Below are 21710 nucleotides of genomic sequence, written 5' to 3'. Positions count from 1 at the left end.
TCGTTAAACTGCTTCTCAGTGTCTCTTCAGTGATTTTTACTGAACCTCGGTGGCTGGGTTCGCGCCAAGCGCCATTGCTGAGTGTGCACTATCAGTCGCTGAAATATTCTCCTTAGACTCCCTTCACTGATTTTAAATTAGCTAACATTTATCTGAGGACGCTTTTATTGAGCTAGTTTTAGTCTGATTAAAACCCTTGGTACTGCTTGGTAATCTTACTTAAGTATAAAATAGTGACTTGAACAGATTGGTAAGTATTAACATGCTCTTCAGATTTAAATGGCGAATAGAAATCTTTGTCTGGGCATTTACTAGATAAAAGAGCATTGTAACTGTTTATAAAATACATTGATAAATTAAATCTTCGCAAAGTCTAGTCAAATTGACTTTGCCTGAGAAGATTTTGAAGGTTTAGATTTAGTAAAAGACTTAGGTGACAATCGTATTCCAATTTATTTATTTAAATTACATTTGCAGAATTCTTTCGCAGACTTGAATACTTTTTAGTCCACGGGTATTTGTATTTTATACCCAGAACAAAACCGTCAGAATGGCCAAAATCCAATGCTGCTCTCCGCACGGTTTATTACCAGTTGCTTCTCCCAAAACGTTCTAGCTTCTACAAAAATACGCTTCGACTAACTTTTTCTATTGCGTCACTGCGTACGGTAACTGATGGTCGAGGGGAAACTCTGAAAGCGTGTGCATGCGAACATTAACGAACACCATTGAAATACATTGAATATGGATGAGGTAAACACCGTGTGTTACTTTCAAAGAAAAACTCGCGGCCAACAAAATAACTAGTAGCGTTGGCAATAAAATTAAGGTTATAAGGTCAGTGCAATTTCACTAAACAACATAACACTAGTGTACGGTCAGAAATAAATAAAATGCAACATAAGCGCCAAATTATGCTCACGCGACCGACAGTCACCGCAATTTTATGTGTAACAAGCCACGCCGTTTTGAGCCTAAAGGCTAAGTGATAGAGCTCTCAAAAGCTGGCACGCTGAATGCAGTATAGTCGGTGTAGTGCTGTGACAGCATATCGACGTTGCTGCGACAACTAGGTCGGGTAGGGTAGCCATTTTTCTAACAGCTGGCACCTTAAAGTTTACAACCAATTTCAAACAGGTCAAATTTAAATCATTGTTATTCCCATATCAACTATTTGAAGTTGAACTGTACTTAATTCCCTCATTCATATCCACTTCTACAATATCTAGAGATGAATGTTTAAACACCATAAAAAACCCATGGGGTCTTTTTAAGTTTTTACATCTCTTTGATATACCTAGCAAAGTTGAAGTAGTAGTAGCAGAAATCGAGATAGGAAATTCACCATCAACCTATTCACAAAAGCAGTCTCTAGCGCGTGTGAATCTCTGTATACAATTTCTCGAAACAAAACAAAACAGTGCTAACATGGTAACCCTAGCGGCACTCGACCCAGTCACCCAGTCAGTCCCACTCGACGCGCGTCAACGAATTCGGTGCAGCCGCAAACGTTCGTCGAAACTTTCCGCGTCGACTAAGGAAATGGACCCGCAAACTTCAACGCATAAATGACAGCCCAGTTGTACCACTTTTATTAAGTATTTTCCACAATTTGAAACTTGTGTCAGACGAAATTTTTGCCTCCTACCTCAATTTCCCTAAGCACAGAAATAAAATCAAATATTTATGAAAATCGATTCACGATCCGTTGCCCGGATTCGTGGGCGTACTGTAAACAAACAGCGGCCAGTCTAGTCATTTTTAACTGTTGATTTAATCAATTGACAAGTTAATTGATGAGTGTACCAGTTACAATATTGTTCAAATTGGCGTGAGGACTTGGTTATTTTTATCATGAAACTCTGACCCTCAGTGGCGTGAAGTAGCATTAAAATGTTGGCTCTACACTATGTTTGTATACAAAATACCTAAAACAATTTTATGCTAAGACTTTCTCCAACATCGTATCTGAAAGTTTCCGCATTGCAATAAGGAAAAAGACCCATAAAATGACAGTCAAACATAAAGTACGAGTACTTGGTCCAATTTAAAACTTGTCCTGGACAGGAATATTTGGTTTGGATGTTCTTAAGTTGAAAGAAAACATCGTGAAAGAACTTATTGGGCACAACTAAGAACTGAAATTAGCATGCTATATATTTTTGTTTTAAAGGTATATTCACATCTACATGAATTACACTCGAGACATTTGTATGAGACCGCGGAGGGCTAAGCGAGCATACATTGGCTCGTGTAACATACAAACATGTACAAATAATGTATAACGTGCTGTCTTTTTTATAAAATAGATTTGGCAAAGCTAGACAGTGCTAGACAGCTAGCCGAAGGGTAGAGCAAGAGGAGCGGTTACTCTAGGCGCCAAATGACAAAAGACGTAATAATATCGCATGCTTTCCAAAACAACAAACTCTGCGACTATATGGTAATCCTAAAGATGTGAAAGTTACGAGCAAAGGGACGCTGAAAGACAATCAGGATCTACCAGAATCAAAAACTACGAGTAGAGTCGACGCAATTCTTGTATAATTTAACTTAATAAGGGAGACATCTATCATCATCATCATGATCTCAGCCATAAGACGTCCACTGCTGAACATAGGCCTCCCGCAATGCTTTCCATGTTTCCCGTTTGGTAGCGGCCTGCGTCCAGCGCCTTCCTGCTACCTTTATGATGTCGTTGGTCCACCTTGTGGGTGGACGTCTCACGCTGCGTTTTCCGGTACGCAGCCTCCACTCCAGAACCTTGCTGCCCCATCGGCCGGGAGACATCTATGTATGTACCTATTTATAGGCGTCCTTGTAAAGATATACGATTATCCGACACCATCTAAAATTAGAACAGTGTTCAACTTTTCGAATAACAAGTTGAAACTAAAATTAAACATCCAAAGCAGTTCAGCTTCATATTATTGCTTTGAACTTTCAAGCAGATCCTGTTTTACTTAGTACAATCGCAGTAGTTTCAGCAGCTCTTATTATTCCAGCATTTCCAGCTCTATATTCCAGAAGTCTTGAAGTTCCGCAATTCGTTTCAATATTCACAGCGATGCCTAGAAGTAATGTGTAAAGTTCTCACTTAGGAATTATATGCATTTGCTCGCCATTATAATAGTACAATTTTTATTTTTTGTACCTAATGGCTTTAAGAAGGTGTGTGTTAACGATGCGTGTTTTAAATTATTTAAAACTGAAACATATTATGAATTCTCTACAGTCTAATTTTGTTTTATACTTTAGTTTTCAAAACGAAAAGAAATTCGATTCGTCTAATTGCAACACAAGGCTGAATTTCTCGTTAGCATAGGGTTGATTTAATTTTATACTTAATACCTTCACGCGTTCGTGCGTGCGAAAACAACTCCTAATAAATCTTAACCTTAAGCTTCCTTTTTCCTTAGCGGACATAAATACGGATCCAAACAGTACACAACTAAGCAGGTTTACCTTTATGTAAATAAACAGACCGAAATGGGTCAGCCCTAGGCATATCGGGGGATTACCCGGCCGCCTTATCTAAAAGCACCTCGGCTCATCCCTGGAGTGACTATCTGTGTGTGGACCAAAGTACAGTATAAAAGCCCTATCAAACCTCCTTCTGATAGTTGTTCCGCTATTTTCTTACAAAACAAAGTAGGTACATGAAGTTAACAATATGGTAAACTACCTTTTGTTCGCGACTTTGCCTTGTCAATTTCGGTCGGTCACAGAAAGACCTTATCACGCCTGCGCCCCGATTGCGCTAATTTGTATAATGTCTCCTATTCGTTCGCGTTTCATCTCTAGTCTACCCTCCAGTCACGCTCCAATTTCATTCCAGCTGATGTGCAATTCGGTATCGCGGTAAAGTTCACGCGCAAACAAAGACGAAACAACGGATTTAAGCACTTTCCATTAAAAGTCCGAACACTTTATTTTTTCACTAAAACACAGCTAATGTTCGTAAGATATTAATGAATCAAACGCTTGCGTTTTACCTTATTTCAGTACACCATGTATAAGTAAATACGAACACGTAAAATCCTAACAAAACGGGTTCAAGGACTAACACTAACAAGCCTAAAAATGATTTCACTTTTCTGATTTGTGTAGATAATAATAGGCTTCATAATAATAGTCTCACTAACTATAGTAGACAAAAAAATAAACTAAAGTTTATCCTACTAATATTATAAATGCGAATGTTTGTATGAATGTCTGGATGTGAACATGTTTGTTACTCTTTCACGCAAAAACTACTGAACGGATTTTGATGAAACTTTACAGTATTATTGTTTATTACCCAAAATAACATAATAGGCTATAATTTATGACGATCTGTGACAAACTAAATTTCAAGCGGGTGAAGCCGCGGGCAAAAGCTAGTTAGTTGGAAATAAGTATCTATGGCATTAAAATTAAGAATCATATCGCCGCCACATTAACTTCTTGAAAGCGAAGAATTAATTTCGGAGTTAAACTTGAAAATGCTGTGTAAACAAAAAGCGCTTTTACATACTTACGTACTCGGAAACGTTAATAAACCCGGCTTAAAAATAATTTACCGCCCAGAGATAACGAGATGCAAACATTTTAATTCGCGTATTTAATTACTCAGTGTTATTTTTTAATAAGCAGCACGTAATAATTGATCCAATGATATTAACATCAGAGTTTCCGAAGACTGAAATATCACAACGACCTTTTCAGTCACTGTTATATGAAATTGATACTTTAATTAAGTACCTACCTATTTGTTCGCGGTGTACACAAAACGTATTCATTATTCTGAAATTTGGAGTGGAAATGTCGTGTTTGTTTTTGATTAAAACTAAGGATGATATTGTTTTTCAAAAAGCGTTAAGTGAATTATCGAGTGAGCAAAATAAATTTCCATCGATCTTCTTGTTTATTGATGCTGAGGATCAATAGTTGGCTTGATGGAGTTAGTTTTGTTGACTTTGGGCCATTATCAGCCTCTCTCAGGTCACAACTTTAACGAATGCTTGATACAAATTTAATCAATCTGAAAACATTGTAGGTAGTATATTGAAGATATTTTACCATGACCGATCTATAAGAGACATTGCTGTGGTAAAAACAGTCACATTAATTAGGAGTTTATTAGGATTAAAATGCTTACAATAAAATAGCAGATTTTTGCATAGATAGGTACTCGTACAGTTTACAAAAGGCTCGTTCTTCTATAAAATTATACGTAATACGAATCCGCTTTGTACTGAGAAAATGGCTGCTCTCCGTGGATATGAAATACAACAATGAGAGATTTAAATGAATTAAGCTTCACTCAATCGCAAGTTCTAGAAATAGATTAAAGGTGTTATGATTTCTGAAGAACCTTAGCAAATTGGATAGTAACAATAACAGAATAAGATCTCAATAACGGCGTAGGCGTATCCCATTGAGTGACAATGTACTAAATTATTATCCTATTTCATAGACAAGCTGTTTTTGGAACGTGTAGCAACCTTCACGTTTCAGCTCAGACGATCGAGCTTCAAATAGACTAGTTGCGACGAAATTCAAGTCATTCAATAGTAAAATCTCTTTGTGCATTCGTCCTTACTTTAATTAGCAAATGTAGAGTTTTAAGGGTTGACAGAACAAGAATCGATCCGATTTTTCAGATCAAAGTTTTTGGTGAAAGAATTTTAATCATTAATCGAATCCCTAAAAACATACGCCGTAAATGGTTTAACTGAAAATATTTAGACAGACTAATTTTGTTTCCTTTTCCGTAATTACTCGAGTCCCACATACTGCGTAGGTTTCTCAGAAATAATGGTAGAGTTCTTTTTACAATAAACGTTTCTCATGAAGTATATGATGTTTGCTTTGTACCCGGTAATTTCATATTATTTATTTACTCGTACTGTCCCGTTTTTCCTTTTCAGGGTAATCAAGTACTTTTGTTCCTATTGGCAACGAATAAAAAGGCTCATCGAAGATTACAAATCAGTTTTCCCAGAATATCGTTACCATATAAAATGCTATATTAGGAGTAATATTAATACAGCTAGATTCGTTCGTTCGCTTCAGCTAAATGACGTCCACGGCTGGACAAAGACCGACCCCAAGGATTTCCACAACGGCTGGTCCTTCGCTGCCCGCATCCATATCAGTACTTCCTACACGTAGGGTTGCCAGGTCCTAAAACACAAAAGCCGGACTCTGTGCTTCATTTGGCCGGATATGTCACGGGGGGGCTTGATATTCTGTAGCTCGACTTTCGCCTGGCTCGGCAACCACATAAAAAGCCTAACAAAAGCTGGACAGGCCGGACAAGACAATTTTTGGCCGGACACGACCGTAAAAAGCCAAACAACACCTGGCAACACTACCTACACGCAAATTGACTTATATAAAACATTTGCATGCTATTTCAAATCTGGTGAATGTGTTCTGCTCTATCTTATTATTATGTAACATCTAATGTAGGTACCACATTCTGCAAATTAATAACACTGGTCAACAAAATTTTGTAACAAGAAAGGTGCTTGCTAATTTTAAATTACCTACCTACCCTCAATTTATTTCCATATTTATTTTGATTCCATCAGGTCTAGTTTTCGTGTTACAGCTACTACCCACAAAATTAAAAATTACCCTTTTTTTTCACTTTCGCATTCAGAGAAATTGTTTATTTGAAGAGCGTAGTGTTTTGTTCTGTTTTTAGAGTTAAGTGATTCTTAAATAATGTCAAGAAAGTGCAAAAATGATCCTTAAAAGTTTTTTTAAATTTGTGGTGACATTACTTTCAAAACTCAGCGAAGGAATTTGACACCATTAGTAACTAAGTTATATGAACAGTATTTTGGCTTTTCCATCGGACAACAAGACAAAGTGAGGGTTCCATACATCTGTTATGTTACATGTGTGGGTCTTTTCACTGGGTGGGCGAAAAGATCTCGATCTATGCCTTTTGCAATCCCTATGATTAGGTTGGAACCAACGAACCGTTGATTGTTATTTTTGTCTTACTGATACAAAAAAGGTATTATAATTAAACCAAAAAGTAAAATTAAGTATCCTGACCTGCCTTCAGCTAAAAGACCGATCCCTCATAGTGAAGATCTACCGGTAGTCCGCTACCAGAACCACCTCAAACTAGCGATCTGGCCGTTACGCCAAAAATCGAAAAGACACATTGGATCCTGACTTTGAGGGCATATTTGTTGGCCCTCAAATCAGGCAATTGATGAAAGATGATATATTAATTAGGGAAAAGCTTAGTAATTTAGAAAAATCAGCTTGGGAATCTTTCATGAAAGTAACTTCCAATTTTCTAGGAAATTACTGATCAAGTGACCATAAATGTATTATTGCGGAGCTTTTATCTACTTATAAGGCTTTGGCCTGTAATATGACATTGAAAATACATTTTCTTCATTCACATTTAGACTTCTTCCCTGAAAATTTGGGCGCCATCAGCGATGAACACTGTGAAAGATTCTATCAAGACTTCTACCATAGAAAAACGATATCAAAGCAAGTGGAGCCCACGAATGTTAGCGGATTACTGTTGGACATTAAAACGAGACATTCCTGAAGCAAAATACAGACGAAAATCATAAAAGGAAATTCATATTAATGTTGCAATAAATCGAAATAACTTCTTTTTGTTGATAAAAATTCAAAATTTCTAAAATGTTATAAAATGGTATTACAAAAAAACTATTCGTATTTAAAACATTTAATTTGTATTTCTAGTATCCTTATCCTTGTCCTAATCATAACCAGACAAAAGTTTTCATGTTACATGCAAAAGTTGTTTTTTTGTTGACTAGTGTAATTATCATTTTCATTTTCATGGATTCTAAATTATTATGTTCAGGGCCTTTTCAAGGCGAGAGTGAATAGGCAATTACAGGGCAGATATGTACCATCCTAGACTGCATCCCACTTAACACCAGGTGCGATTGTGGTCAAATACCCTGCCTCGTTATGCATAAAAAATGTAGTTTTAGTACTATCAAATCTAATCGGTTTTAGTTCCCTTTCATAAATATCTTACAAAAAATTCGCCGTCAATATCTGAGTATATGCTAACTGGGCCACGGAAATGTCACACACTCCTCGTGTTAATTAAGGACCGGCAAACCGTCAACACTAGTGCGAATGTCAACGTGCCGCGGCAATTAATCCTACATACTAAGTAATAATGTAGTAAATATTGCAAAATTGGGCACACGAAGCATAAGTAGACAAATATTGACGCGTTTGCCTTTACACTACGTATAAATACGGCTTTGGGGTCTATACCCCCATACTTGTTTACCCATAGGGGTACTAGTCCCAATCCAAACAAGTGCAAAATAAAAATAAAGGCGGACTTAGAAGGCGCAAATATTTCTTCTTTCTTTTAGTCCTTCATTTTAATCGATTAATACACTAAGAGTAGGCGCACACCGTTGATTTTTAGATGGCCGATAGTTGTGCCCGATTTCAAATTGTATGAAGAATCGGCCAAATCGAATCGGCGTAGTGTGCGCACTCCCATACATGCCCATACTGATCAACAGCCCGACTAAACTATCGGCCGACAAAAAATCAACGGTGTGCGCCTACTCTAAATATTGAAACAATAAAATGTATTTTATGTCTTAAAAATACAGTCCAAATAAAAAATAAATCCATCCAATAAATAAAATATTTACGAACGACGTAAAATGTGAAGTCTTAAAATGTATAAAAAATGGGGCCAACTAAATAATTCATAGCTGTTAAAATGATGTTCGAAGAAACTCTAAAATTCTCTCTTTAAAATCGTTCTCTTAAATCCATGTCCATCTGACCGAGGCCGACTATGTACTCCCAACGTTATCCGAAGTTTCGAATGTTTCCATCTCTCTCACGCAAAGGGAGATTCGAGCTAGAGCGACAGTGACAGATACGAGTAGACCGAAAGCCACGTTTGCGGGTAGATATAGTTTCGTAGCGTGGTCAGCGATAATTTAGGCGTGCTTAATTAAGCGATAGCGGTCTATCGAGTAGGACGCCATCATTAACGCGAAGACAGCTGCCAGGGACACTGTGATTTGGGATGCGGCCAGCTCGAGACAGATCGTGGAGTGGCTTATCTTAATAATAAGCCGTTTATTAATAATTATTACTTACTTTTAACTTTTAAAGATCGCTGGCAGAAGTTGGATGCGACAAGCTAAAGACAGGATAAATTAATGGTGGATATTGGGGGAGGCCTATGTTCAGCAGTGAACAGCTATAGGCTGATGAAAATAAAAGCAAGATGAGTTCAATATCGATCTTTGTTTCTCAGAATATCCGCCTGCTTAGCTTCGTTGACTGAACTTGAGTTTTTTTAGAAAATACGTTATCAATTACTTATTGTTCAATCAGCTAAATGTGTCAAATCTCTTGAAAGAATTAAGTTTTTGTTTCTTATCTTACCAACCCGGTAAACTTTATTTCTTTCATTGAACTTAATCTTAATTAAACTTAATTATTCATTAATTATTTTCACAATAAGAACAGAGTAACAATTAAATGTGGTACACCTAAGTCCTTCAACGGTTAATTTGAAATGTAAATTTCCCTGTATTTGACAAGGTGAACGTAAACTCGAGGATTGTTTCCCACCTTTAATCAGGAAGTCTGAAGTTCCCGATTAATATTAACTTACAAATATAATTACAGACGACAGCACATCAGACTATAATTTTTTTTTTGAAAACTCGCCTTTATTACAACCGTATAAGACCCCACAGTATTTAGCTTGACTTGCCGCCGTCTGTATACTGTAAATCCCGGATTAAGAGACGTCCTTAAAATTTGAATAGCCGTAGGAGTTCCCGATGAATTGTTTAATTAACCTTTAAACAAACTTATGTACTTACAATATTATAAATCGTATAACTTTTGTTTAAATAATTTCATTCCAAAGAACCATTTGTCACTATTGGAAATTAATTTCATAACTTTAAACATTTTAGCGTAATGATAAATCTGTTTTATAATAGATAATTTATCTTATAAGTTTTTACACCGATTAGTTTATTAAGAAAACAAAATGGCAGTAGCTGGATAAAAAAGCGGGAGATATTGTGCTCTGTGGGTCTCCTTGGGAGACTTACGTCCAGCAGTGGACTGCCGTAAGCTGAAATATGTATAATTACACTATAAGCAAACTATTTAATCTCTTTATTGAAAATTATGCTCCTATAATTATCTAAATATGAATTAGTGTATGAAATATTAATATTAACGCATGCCACAGAAATACAAAAGTATAATAATCTACAATTATGACCCCAAACCGAGATACAACAACAAACCGCAATCATTTCAATTCAATGGGGTCGTGTGAATTGAACAACCACTTAATTTTGGCTACAATACTGTTTTATTAACCACTTCGATGCCATTTGATTATAATGCAGATAGCACACAAATGTTTGGACATTTGTGAAAAAATAATCTAGCAAAATAAACGTAATACCATAGATTATGATTTTGTATAAGCACAAGATAAATAAGCGTAAAGCCTAAGGCTTAAATTAATTCCTTCCAAGAATCATTTTTAATATCTTCAGCCACATTTTACGCTCAGATCTCAAATTCACAAAGCATTTTAAAGAATTGATCACAAAGAGTTTTAAATCCAATCAGATAGCGGAGACTGTAAAGTGAAAATAAAAAGAAACAGCGATAGACATCGTAATGAAAATGGTTCGGCTCTCGAAACAATTTCAACAAAACATTTCCATTGCAAAGCTAAGTTTTCATAAATTCTTTTCATGCGCAGTGTTGGTTCAGGGACAAAAACAATAGATTGAAAAGGACTCAGCCGCAATTTTGCGGTGGCGTGTCAACCGTCTCGTTTCTAGAGTAATGAATGGAGGCAAAGATTCGTAGATAGCTCGGATATTAATCATAACCGGCCCACAATAAATCTCAAACAACTTTGACAGCAATTGACGCATCTCTGATGGGCTTTGGAGCGGGCAGCCGCAGCTTAAAGGATATTACAGGCCTACGCAATACTAAAGGTCACTAAGAGCGCAGTCATAGGGTTATTTGCGTCATTTAATCGCTTAAAGCGCAATGCAGTGCTACTTTTAGGTGCCAGATTTTTCAAATGAAAATAATGTTGCTTAACGTCGATGTACGGTGTGACATTATGTTCCCATACAAATATCTGAATCCCTTTTAATGGAACCAGCAAGTATTTTTTTTATGTCCTTATCAAAAGGTTAGGTACTACATTGACTGTTTGAGGGTTAATATCGAAGTATGTGTCACATGTCACAAATGGGCTTGTACTAAACACCAAAGTCAATATGAATGATAACCAATGAACTAAATAAAAACTTATCCCAAGTTTAAGTAAGTTGTAAGATAAAAGCTTGGAGAAGCTTTGACAAAATTACACATATGAAAGAAGTTTCATCAAGTGTCAGGGGCTATGGACAACCCGTTTGAGTGTTCTCCGCTATTTTAGTCACAAAGAGACATTAAAACACTGTCCAGTTGCTAGGCGTATCATATTTCGGCTTTTATTTTTCCCTGGTGACCTATTAACACAGCAAGCTCTACATTAATTATAACTTGGACACGACATTTTCTCCCCTACTCTGCAAAGCATAAGTCTTTAAATAGTCCAAAAGTCACGAGTCAAATTAAATACTTGCAGGACACTCGTACTATAGACTCAGACTCTCAGCTAATTTCAGTACACAGCTGGACATAAGCCTCCTAAGCTCCAAGGAGCGCTAAAAAGCACCATTTTTAGCATTTTTGATTCACGAACGTCTTTCAGTATCAACGTGCCAACGTATGCGCCTAATTTTAAAATAATCACTGCAAACATTTCCAAAGAATGTTCTAAACGCCGTACCAATTACTTCCCACATCCCATTTCCCGCTCAAATGGTGCAGGTTTAACGATGACTATAAAGCAGAGAGATCCAACCAATTAAACTGGAAGAGTGGAGACGTCTTGCAACCCGATCGGACCCGCGAACAACTTTAATTGGGGTTTAGTCGACAGAACCCCGGATTAATTGCTCGAGAGTAAATTGGAACAATTCTTTACAGATACTCGGATGTATAAGGCTTTATTTGATGGCCTTAGCCCGCGGCTCAGCGAAACTCTTTGGCTGCTCACAAAATATTGTAACCCATGACTATAAATACCTACATTGAGTAAAAATAGCTGACAATCGATAACAGTCAAGCATCCCATCAGTTTTCATTACTGTCTATGTTAATATTGTAAAGTAACTGTACTTTCTTATTTGAAGTAGATATTCGTAGATTCGGGAAGGCTGAATGAATTTATGATGATGAATCAATCAAATGAAGAAGGAAGGAAGGAATATGATGATTATGACGATGATTCGCCTATTTGAAGCAAATTCTCATTTGATGATACATTTCTTAAATATGAAACAGCCTCGATTTCTAAGTCAAACGTCTTAAGCTTTTCATGGCCAAATAAAACAAACATCTTGAAACGCAGTGACGGCGATGCCATTTCTATTAATTGCCCAATAAAGTCTTAGTTAAGTGTTCTTAATGAAATCATCAGGCGTATGACGTATTACAGATTTTATCGGTCCGTAATTGTTGAGTAAATAAACCAATTTCTTTATATTGTCGAGTGCGTGAGTGAATGTTTCTAAAGATAGATTAGTTAGTTATTCTTTATTTTATAACACAATATTGTATCCCTCTAGCTACTCGTAGGTAGATACTGGAACAAAATCCTCACCAGTTTTTTCGAGTTTTTCAATTAGGACAACTAGTAATTTGACTAGTCTTTTGTAAGTGAATAGGCACTTACAGGGCAGATATGTACCATCCTAGACTGCATCTCACTTAACACCAGGTGCGATTGCGGTCAAATACCTGCCTTGTCTAGCATAAAAAAAAAATATTCCTGAGGAAATTTTAAAAACATTCGTATTCAATTTCTCGCGCAATTAGGACAGCAAAAATATATTATTTTAGCAGATCATTTTGCATCGCTAGAATTTAAATCATCTTTGAATTTCCCAGCCAAATTAATTGCTGACGTAACGCACGATTAGCTTCCAATGGGTCGTGAATAATTTCAATATGGAGTCACATTTCATTCGCAAATTATTCCACTCGTTAGCATTTGCCCAGTTTTTACCTGATAATATCATTGTGTTTGAAATTACAACAAGTCGTTTCAGCCAAATGACGTCCACTGCTGGACAAAGGCCTCCCCCAAGGTTTTCCACAATGAACGGTCCTGCGCTGCCCGCATCCAGGCTCTTCCCGCGACCTTTACCAGATCGTCGGTCCACCTAGTAGGAGGCCTGCCCACGCTACGTTTTCCAGCCCGTGGTCGCCACTCGAGAACTTTCCTGCCCCAACGGCCATCGTCTCTACGAGCTATGTGCCCCGCCCACTGCCACTTGATTTTAGCAATTCTGCGAGCTATGTCGGTTACTTTGGTTCTCCTACGGATCTCCTCATTTCTAACTCGATCACGCAGGGAACTCCGAGCATAGCCCGCTCCATCGCCCTTTGGGTGACCTTGAGCCTTCTTATGAGGCCCATAGTAAGCGACCACGTTTCGGATCCATATGTCAACACTGGCAACACACACTGCTCGAAGTACAACAAGTAGATCAATCGATAATTAAATCAATTGACCTTTCCATATAAGGACGCAGCACACTTATCGACCCGGAAAGGGATCTTAACCGTATCAACTCGACGCGGCCCGTATTCTTTGTATGAAACTCCATACTGTAACGCACACTTATCCGCACCGTAACGTAAACGCCTCGCCTCGCGGTTGACAGCGCGCGAAAGGCGATCCGATGTTGATCCTTTCCGAATTGATAAGTCGGCTACGACGTTTATACTCCAGAAACTATGTTTCCATACTCGTGAATAACACATCAACAAAACATAAACATCACTATTCGTTATTTTATGGTAGACTGATGTACTGTTGACAGTACATATAAGTAATTCTAAATGGATGAAACCGTCATTCGACATGCCAAGCCACAGTGAAAGACTGTTCGTCATTCTAACTTTTCTTGAAACCGAATCTAATCCAGACAAACGATGCGATGCATTTATTTCTACGATTCCACAAAACTCTGTTCTACTCGCACATCAATCAGCCTTATCAACCTCCAACATCTGACTAGTATCATCTAGTTCTAGTTACAGTGTACTAGTAACTAGTTAACAGTTCAGCACTAGTTTTATATTCATCCCAAAAGTTCCGCAATTCGTTTCAATATTCACTGCGACACCTAGAAGTAATGTACAAAGTTGGTTATACTCGGAAATTCTTCGAATTTTGCTCTTAACTCGAAAGTGTTAAGAATTTAGATGAAGTTACTACTGTTGGGGGGGTACTACCGACATGCTTTTGTGGGATATACGTTATTCATATAAAATTACTTTATTTCTTACTAATAAGTATAACAATTAAATGCCTTTTACTGGTGGTTCCTGTACAAGGCGTTAACTGACGTTGCAGGTTCAAATCCCGTAGTGAGTAAATGTTGGTTTGATTGATATTTAGGCAATTTATACCTGTAATTATGACTTGTAGTTTATTCATTTGTATTTATTTAAGTACTAGCTCTTCGTCTGGACCCGTCCGGTAGAAATTTAATTCGGACTAAGTAGGTTCCTGAGATTAGCGCGTTCAAGCAAACAAAGATACAACTCTTCAGCTTCATAATTTTAGTATAGGTTTCATGTTATTATTTTTATCGGTAGGCAGCACATACGGCATACGACGTACTGCCGCTTTGTACACATTCTGCTTAGTAGGTATGAGGCTAGATAAATTGAAGTAAATACTTGGAACAATGTATTAGTTACCGATTATCGTCCAATTCAATTGAAGCTATTTGATAAGAATGTTAAAGCAATTCACTCACTGCGTGGGCCATAAATAATTATGCTTCGCATGTATGGAATATCTTATAAATATTGATAAGGGATACGTATTGTGGGCAGGCTTCCCACTCGATGTACCAACGATCTGGTGAAGGTCCTACAGTGGACCATCGGTGCGGAAATTTTCATGAGAGGCCTTTGTCCAGCAGTGGGCGTCTTTTGATTGAAACAGAATTGATTAATTGCTTATTTTAAATATGTTGTGTGGGAGGATAGACTTATTTCACATTGCTTCTAGACCCAAAGTACACGGTCAACAAAATACTTTGCTAAGTAAACACAAATTCCTTGATTTAGACATTGCGTTGAGCTTAGGTCTAGCCAGACGAGGCCAAGAATAAAGATAAAGCCGATCCCTTTTCAAACGGTAAACACATATTCCTAGATTTTAGCATTTAGGTACCATAAACGTTAGGAAAAGGTTGATTTATACTTCAGTAAATACGGCCTTAATTGAAACCTTAAGATGTTCGAAAGGCTTAAGAAACCTTATCTAAATAATGTAATAGGCTTAGATTAATAAAGCCTAGATAGATAGTCAGTGCACGAAAGGTGAGGCAGTTTTTAGGGAGCCGGCACGGCTCACCCGTAAACGTCACATGAACTGACAAAGTGAAAAATTAGTAAACACGTCCGACGAATTTTAATTAATTAAAACGGTTTGTGCTGTGAAAGGGTGTCCACCAGTGTTACATTTCATAAGTAAGTACTACAATTCGACGCGTATTTTGCTTGAATTTGGCTATCAAAAATTAAATACGGGAATGATACCAGTAACAAGAAAATTTATTTCCCAATTGTTCGCCGTACAAATACACTTCCCTTTTTATGAAATCGAGACTTTTAAATCGATTTATCTGTTATTAGGTAGGTACTTTGAATTCAATAAATAAGTAAGTACATGATGCGTTTTGTTTTTGTTAATTATAAAATAATTAAAAACGTATTGAAAATTTCCCTACTTTCGGGAAAATCGCCTTCACTGTCTACACTCCCCAACAAAATTGACACTAATGACATAAGATTTTTGCCTCACTCTTGACGAAGCGTTTGTATGAAGACTATCCATCTAGGTTTTATTAATCTAAGGTAATAGGCTAGACTAGGATAGTGGGTTGGTATTATTATAGTGTAGTACTCTTATAAGGCACATACATAATATACAATGTGTTAATTTTAAACTTAATCAAACAAAAAGGATTGATTTCACTGCTCAAATGCAAGAACTTTTCCCGGCCGGGATCAAATGTAAAAAAAAATGCTTTTCCATACAAATTAACACCAGCAATTTTTGAGAATTTGATATTAATCCTGTAGTAAAAGTAGTTGTATTTGAGTAGTAGAATCCACTCTTTCTGTTTGATCAAGTATAAAAAATTGGCATTTTTCGCATATAATTAAACTAATTACTCAAAATGGAAGCTATGATGAATATAATATGTGTGTATCTTCCATAAATTAAATATTATGTTACCTACTCATAATTTATCTTTCTCGCTTTGTACAACTAACTTTATAAAGAGGCTTTTTATATTTTAATACTGACACATTTACAAAGTGTAACTTTGATAAGCTTCATAAAAACGTTGCAATTTAAAACAGCAGAAAGTAATTAAATAAAAAGCGAATGAGGATTTGTGAGACAAAAAACCTTATAAAGTAGGTCATGCAGGTACACATCAGACCACAAATTTTTGTCGCAAAATGACACCTATTACAAGTAGATAAGAAGGTACAAATATACGTGTTAATGCGAAGTATACAGGGTACAGTGATTTCAATCCTCGCCATATTTAGGGAGTTGATTAAGTAGCTTAATATTATTCTGATCACGAATCAGTAAAAAATTGACTTCGAAAAAATTTAAAACGAACTTTTAACTTTAATTAGTCAAAGAAAAATACCTATTTACACTATCTACTTTACGTGGCTTCCTTCAGTAGGCTATCTGACATGATAAGCAGGCGATCCGCGTAGCGTGATGGTGCCGCAGAGTAAACGTATTGCAGTATTGCGAGCCAACGGAAAATATTCGCTAAAAATTCCACTTTTGTTTGTAATTTTTTTTTGGTGGATAATGCGTTTATTTAAGTCATAATAGATCACCTAAATAAGTATAGCGAGGACTGAAATCAACATCCTGTATAAGGAGTGCTCAGCATTAAACTTTTAAACCCTTCATCAAAGTTAAAAAAAAACTTTTTCAGTCAAAACATGGAGGGCATCTAAAGTATTTTCAATTATGAAATTGGGTCATTGCCTTCTGTTAAATTACTATATTTTATCATAGTCTAGACTTATTCCTTAGAAATAATAGGTTTCAAGTTAATATGTCACGCACAATTTTCACACACAACTTACACCCGTATTCGCAAACATTACTATGAGGTCTCACAGTGCGCGTGGTCACGAACCAATCACAGAGCGTTGAATACAACGCTGTGCGTTCGATTAATTTGCTGCTTCACTTAAGCAAACAACGTTTATTTGTGAATACGGGCGTATCTAAGGATTTTTCTAGTCGATTACTTACTTGCTATTTTTCATTAATTAATAATGAAAACTAATTTTCATCCTACTAATATTATACGAGTAAATGCGAAAGTTTGGATGTCTGGATGTTTGTTACTCTTTCACGCAAAAACAACTGAACGGATTTTGATGAAACTTTACAGTATTATTGTTTAAAACCCAGAATAACATATTATAGGCTATAATTTACGACGAAATTTCACGCGGGTACAATAAAGTTTCTCTGCTTGACCCGTGGTTGACTGGTAGTGAATGTCACCCGGCATTAAGTCCGCCATTGTACATTACTTTTATGTGCAAAACTTTTACAAATAATAAGGTGTAGAAATGTAAAAACTGGTTAATAAAACAAAAATGGCCTTTAATCTTTCTCAGTATGCGCCGACAACTATCATTTCAAAAGGCGCTTACGACTTAATTAGAACACAGATTACAATGTGTTGTCAATAATAAGATTATGTTGCTACACATCGTATTTCAATATGCATTAATAATACACCGTCCATTTAATACAATCAGGTTTCCTACTAACTCGCTAGGGCGCGCCATTTGGATGTACGTCGAGGTATAACAGCCAGTTCACTCAAAACCTAGTAAGTACTTTCTAGTTTGATTGAAAAAACATTCAGCAATATCAATATTAAACATGTGATTTTTATTGGAAAATAACATCTACAGCAGCTGCTAGGACTAAAACCTTTCGCTAGCTAGATGACTATTCTGATCACTGAGCTATGGAGGCATTGCTAAACATCTGAGATAAAACTAATTTGATTATGTCTCAAGATTCTTTTTGGAAAGAAGAACAAAAATTATAGAGCTCTCAATATGAGACTTTTAATAGTTTAATGAAACGGTAACAAACTTTAAAGTTGTTTTGATAAGCAGTTAATGACATTATTTTTAAGAAATTCGCACGCGAGACATTTGATTTAATTAAATGTTTCTCATTGTTCCATAAAATAAAATCTTGTGTTGGAGCTTAATTAATTCTGAAGTTTTATTACTTTACCAAGAATCAGCTGAGTTAACGTAACTTATCTAAAAGCTTGTCATAGCTTACTCAGTATATTTTTGGTAATAATAATAACACTAGCGACCCGCCTCGGCTTCGCACGGGTGCTAAGTATACATGTTACGGTCAAAGTGATAAATGTGAAAATTATGAATAATCGCCAGTTATTATGAATAATTACCGCATGATTTGGTAAATGTGATTAATATGAGGTCATTTATGTGTGTATAAAAATAAATAGGCGGCTTAGGGGTGGCCCAAGGGCCACCCCCGCCGCACCTTAACCTATTTTTCACTTTAAATCAAAACATTATGATATAGGCATCATGGAAAAGTAATATTATGCAAGAAACATTCCAAACTCATTATGCCAAATTATATTAATATATGATATCAAAACGTTTAAAAGTTTGGCTGTACACGAGCACGTACACAAGATGTTGTTCTCTTTAAGAAATTTGTTAGTACTAAGGTTGAATTATTAAATAATCACTGTTAAATGTGATTAATTTATCACTTTTACCGCGACTGTCGGTAATTATTCATAATAACCGGTTATTATTAATAATTTTCAATTTATCACATTAACCGTAACATACATACATACATAATAAATCTTCCTCTTGAATCACTCTATGTAATACAGTGATTCTTAACCGGTGCCACGGTGGTCCGCGGACCACTGGTGGTCCCTGGAGGCATTCCAAGTGGTCCACGAAGACATCGTAATAAACAAGTGACATGACGTGATGAGTCGAGTCAACACAACGCAAACGGTGCACAGTGGGTGAGAAATCGACCCGCCCCCTAAGATGTTTTTATGTCATTGCCCGCCCGTTTCATAGGATTTTGAAAAAAAAAGTGGTCCCTGACAAGACAGAAATTTGCTAAAATGGTCCCTCGTGACTTAAAGGTTAAGAACCACTGATCTAATAGGTAATACTCCGTTGCGTAGTTTTAAATATCTAAGCATACATAGGGACAGACAGCAGAAAGCGACTTTGTTTTATACTATGTAGTGAAGACTCAAAATTATTTCAAAAATCAAATATCAATATTGTGTTTGTTCCCCAGTCGATGAAGCACCTGATGTCGTGCCCTGAGTGCCCAAGCAACTGCACTCAGGAGGATTTGATGAGTGCTACTGACAACGCCACTCTTGTGGCGGAGTTTTGGGCTGACACTCTGTAGGTTTGTTGTCGACACGAAAAGAAGAAGAATATTGTGTATTTAATCTGTATTTACTGGCTGTTTTATCCTGACTGTGACCCGGTACAGACACTCAATGCACTTCCGGTGTTGACCACTTACAACTGATTGGGGATTAGCAGTACCATTCATGTAAGCTTATGGACAAAGGTGTCAAAGTGACTCGCTCGATGACGGCTAATTGTGGAATTGTTTGATCAGATGGAGAACTAGCAGGAGACAGTTATCAATAGAATCATGGGCTGGCTTAATTAAATCAATCGCAAAGGGATCATAGAATAAATTAGAGAAAATGAAGAAATGGTAGACAGCAATTTAAAATCAATTCATCAATTGCAGCAATGTGTGATACACTTTCAATGATAAAAGAACTTTAATAAATTCATCCCGTTTCATCAGTTCATCCGTTTTCAAGCTTTGTACTGCCCGCTCTATTTTTAGTTTGGCCCTAAAATTTACTGGAGAAGAATACTAAATGACATTAAATTCGCCTTATGTACCTACTGTGTTTTATGTGCATAATATTTTACAATGGAAAAGTTCGTACCTGTTAAAATCTCAATTTTCATGGGAGACGCTGAAATCATCATGTAATATTTCATGTAGGTTGCCATTTTATACTACATAAAACCATTATTAACTTTATAGTGTATGTATGTACACAATGGCCTTGGTGCATACATGAGCTGACTAAGCATACTTTCCTAGAAATTCGCTGCGGTAATTACCTACTTGCACATTCTTTTTAAAACACTTGCTCTTATTACACCGTGTGTAGGTTCATAATGCAGCGGATTAAACAACTTTGCAGTTTCTTTAATTTTGCTAACATACACCTATTAAAGAAAGAAAACTGAGAAAAAAACGTGCTTCTATTTTTAGTTACACAAAAAGATATCTAGAACCGGTTTCTTATAGAAACTTTATCAATAAATCTAGATACATATTGACTCGCAACAACTATACAAATATTTCCCTTGTTTTATACGAAAAGAAACGGAAAGAAAATATTTTACCTTACATTTCCATTTCATTGCTCGCAACATAAAAACAAAACTTAGGCTGGGTTGCACCATCTTACTTTAACTTTGACAAACGTCAAAAATCTGTCAAACTCCGTACAAAAAACACCGGTTATCGTCAAAGTTCCGGTCAAAGTTAGGTGGTGCAACTCAGCCTTAGTAATTTCATGAAGAAGGTTAGTTTGTTAACCCAGAAAGTAACAGCAAACAATATTCGTATGTACATATGTATCATATGTATGGAGTAATCTCAAGCTAGTTAATATAATCCGGGAATATTCCCAATACAGGAATAACAACTTGGGTTAACATGCCGAAATGAGAACGCGTTCGTATTTTTCTTAACTTACTTAGCGAAGTGGGGCAAAGGAATACACAACCATACATCCTGAACATTAACATTCCGCCGATAACTTAAAGTAAAACGGTAAGGGAGCTCACAGACGAGCGACAGTATATCGGCGACTGCTTGCGACTTAAGTCGGCGACAGACAATCGCCGAAGACAGAATAATATTCAAATCAGACGACAGTCGCCTACGCATCGCGAATACCGCCGATTCATCGCGACTCAAGACGAGCAGTCACTAACGTAGTGTCAACATGCCATGACAGCGAAAGGCGCGAGTCAAAGACTGTCGCCGACAGTCGCCTTAAATCGCTGACCGTCGCCTACCACTATAGCAAGCAGTCTAGTCGCCGACAATTTCGCTCGTCTGCGAGCTCTCTAAAACGGTAACGTGGGGCGTTCAGCACAAATGGGCTTTGCTCAAAACGAAGTAATTCATTTATCTTACTTATTCGGCTATTTTGCTTCTTCACTACTTTCCAGCCAGCTATCAATAAATCACCCACCTTACTCAGGATAATTTCTTTTACCTCGGCTGCCTATTTTCTTTGTCGTAAAAGCTATTTGTATCTTTTTATGTACATAATATTTTTTCTATTTACGTGAAAGTTTCTAAAACATTGAATGCTGTAAATATATTACTTAGC

General features: G+C 36.6%; 1 protein-coding gene across 1 annotated transcript in view; it reads right to left on the bottom strand.

The window, feature by feature from the left end:
- Positions 1–21710, bottom strand: part of LOC135074827 (uncharacterized) — a 143261-nt gene that overhangs the window by 121058 nt on the left and 493 nt on the right. The gene's annotated exons all lie outside the window — the stretch shown is intronic.

This window comes from Ostrinia nubilalis, chromosome 9, assembly GCF_963855985.1.
Source record: "Ostrinia nubilalis chromosome 9, ilOstNubi1.1, whole genome shotgun sequence".
Taxonomy (NCBI): domain Eukaryota; kingdom Metazoa; phylum Arthropoda; class Insecta; order Lepidoptera; family Crambidae; genus Ostrinia; species Ostrinia nubilalis.
This window is presented reverse-complemented; position numbering and strand designations above follow the sequence as displayed.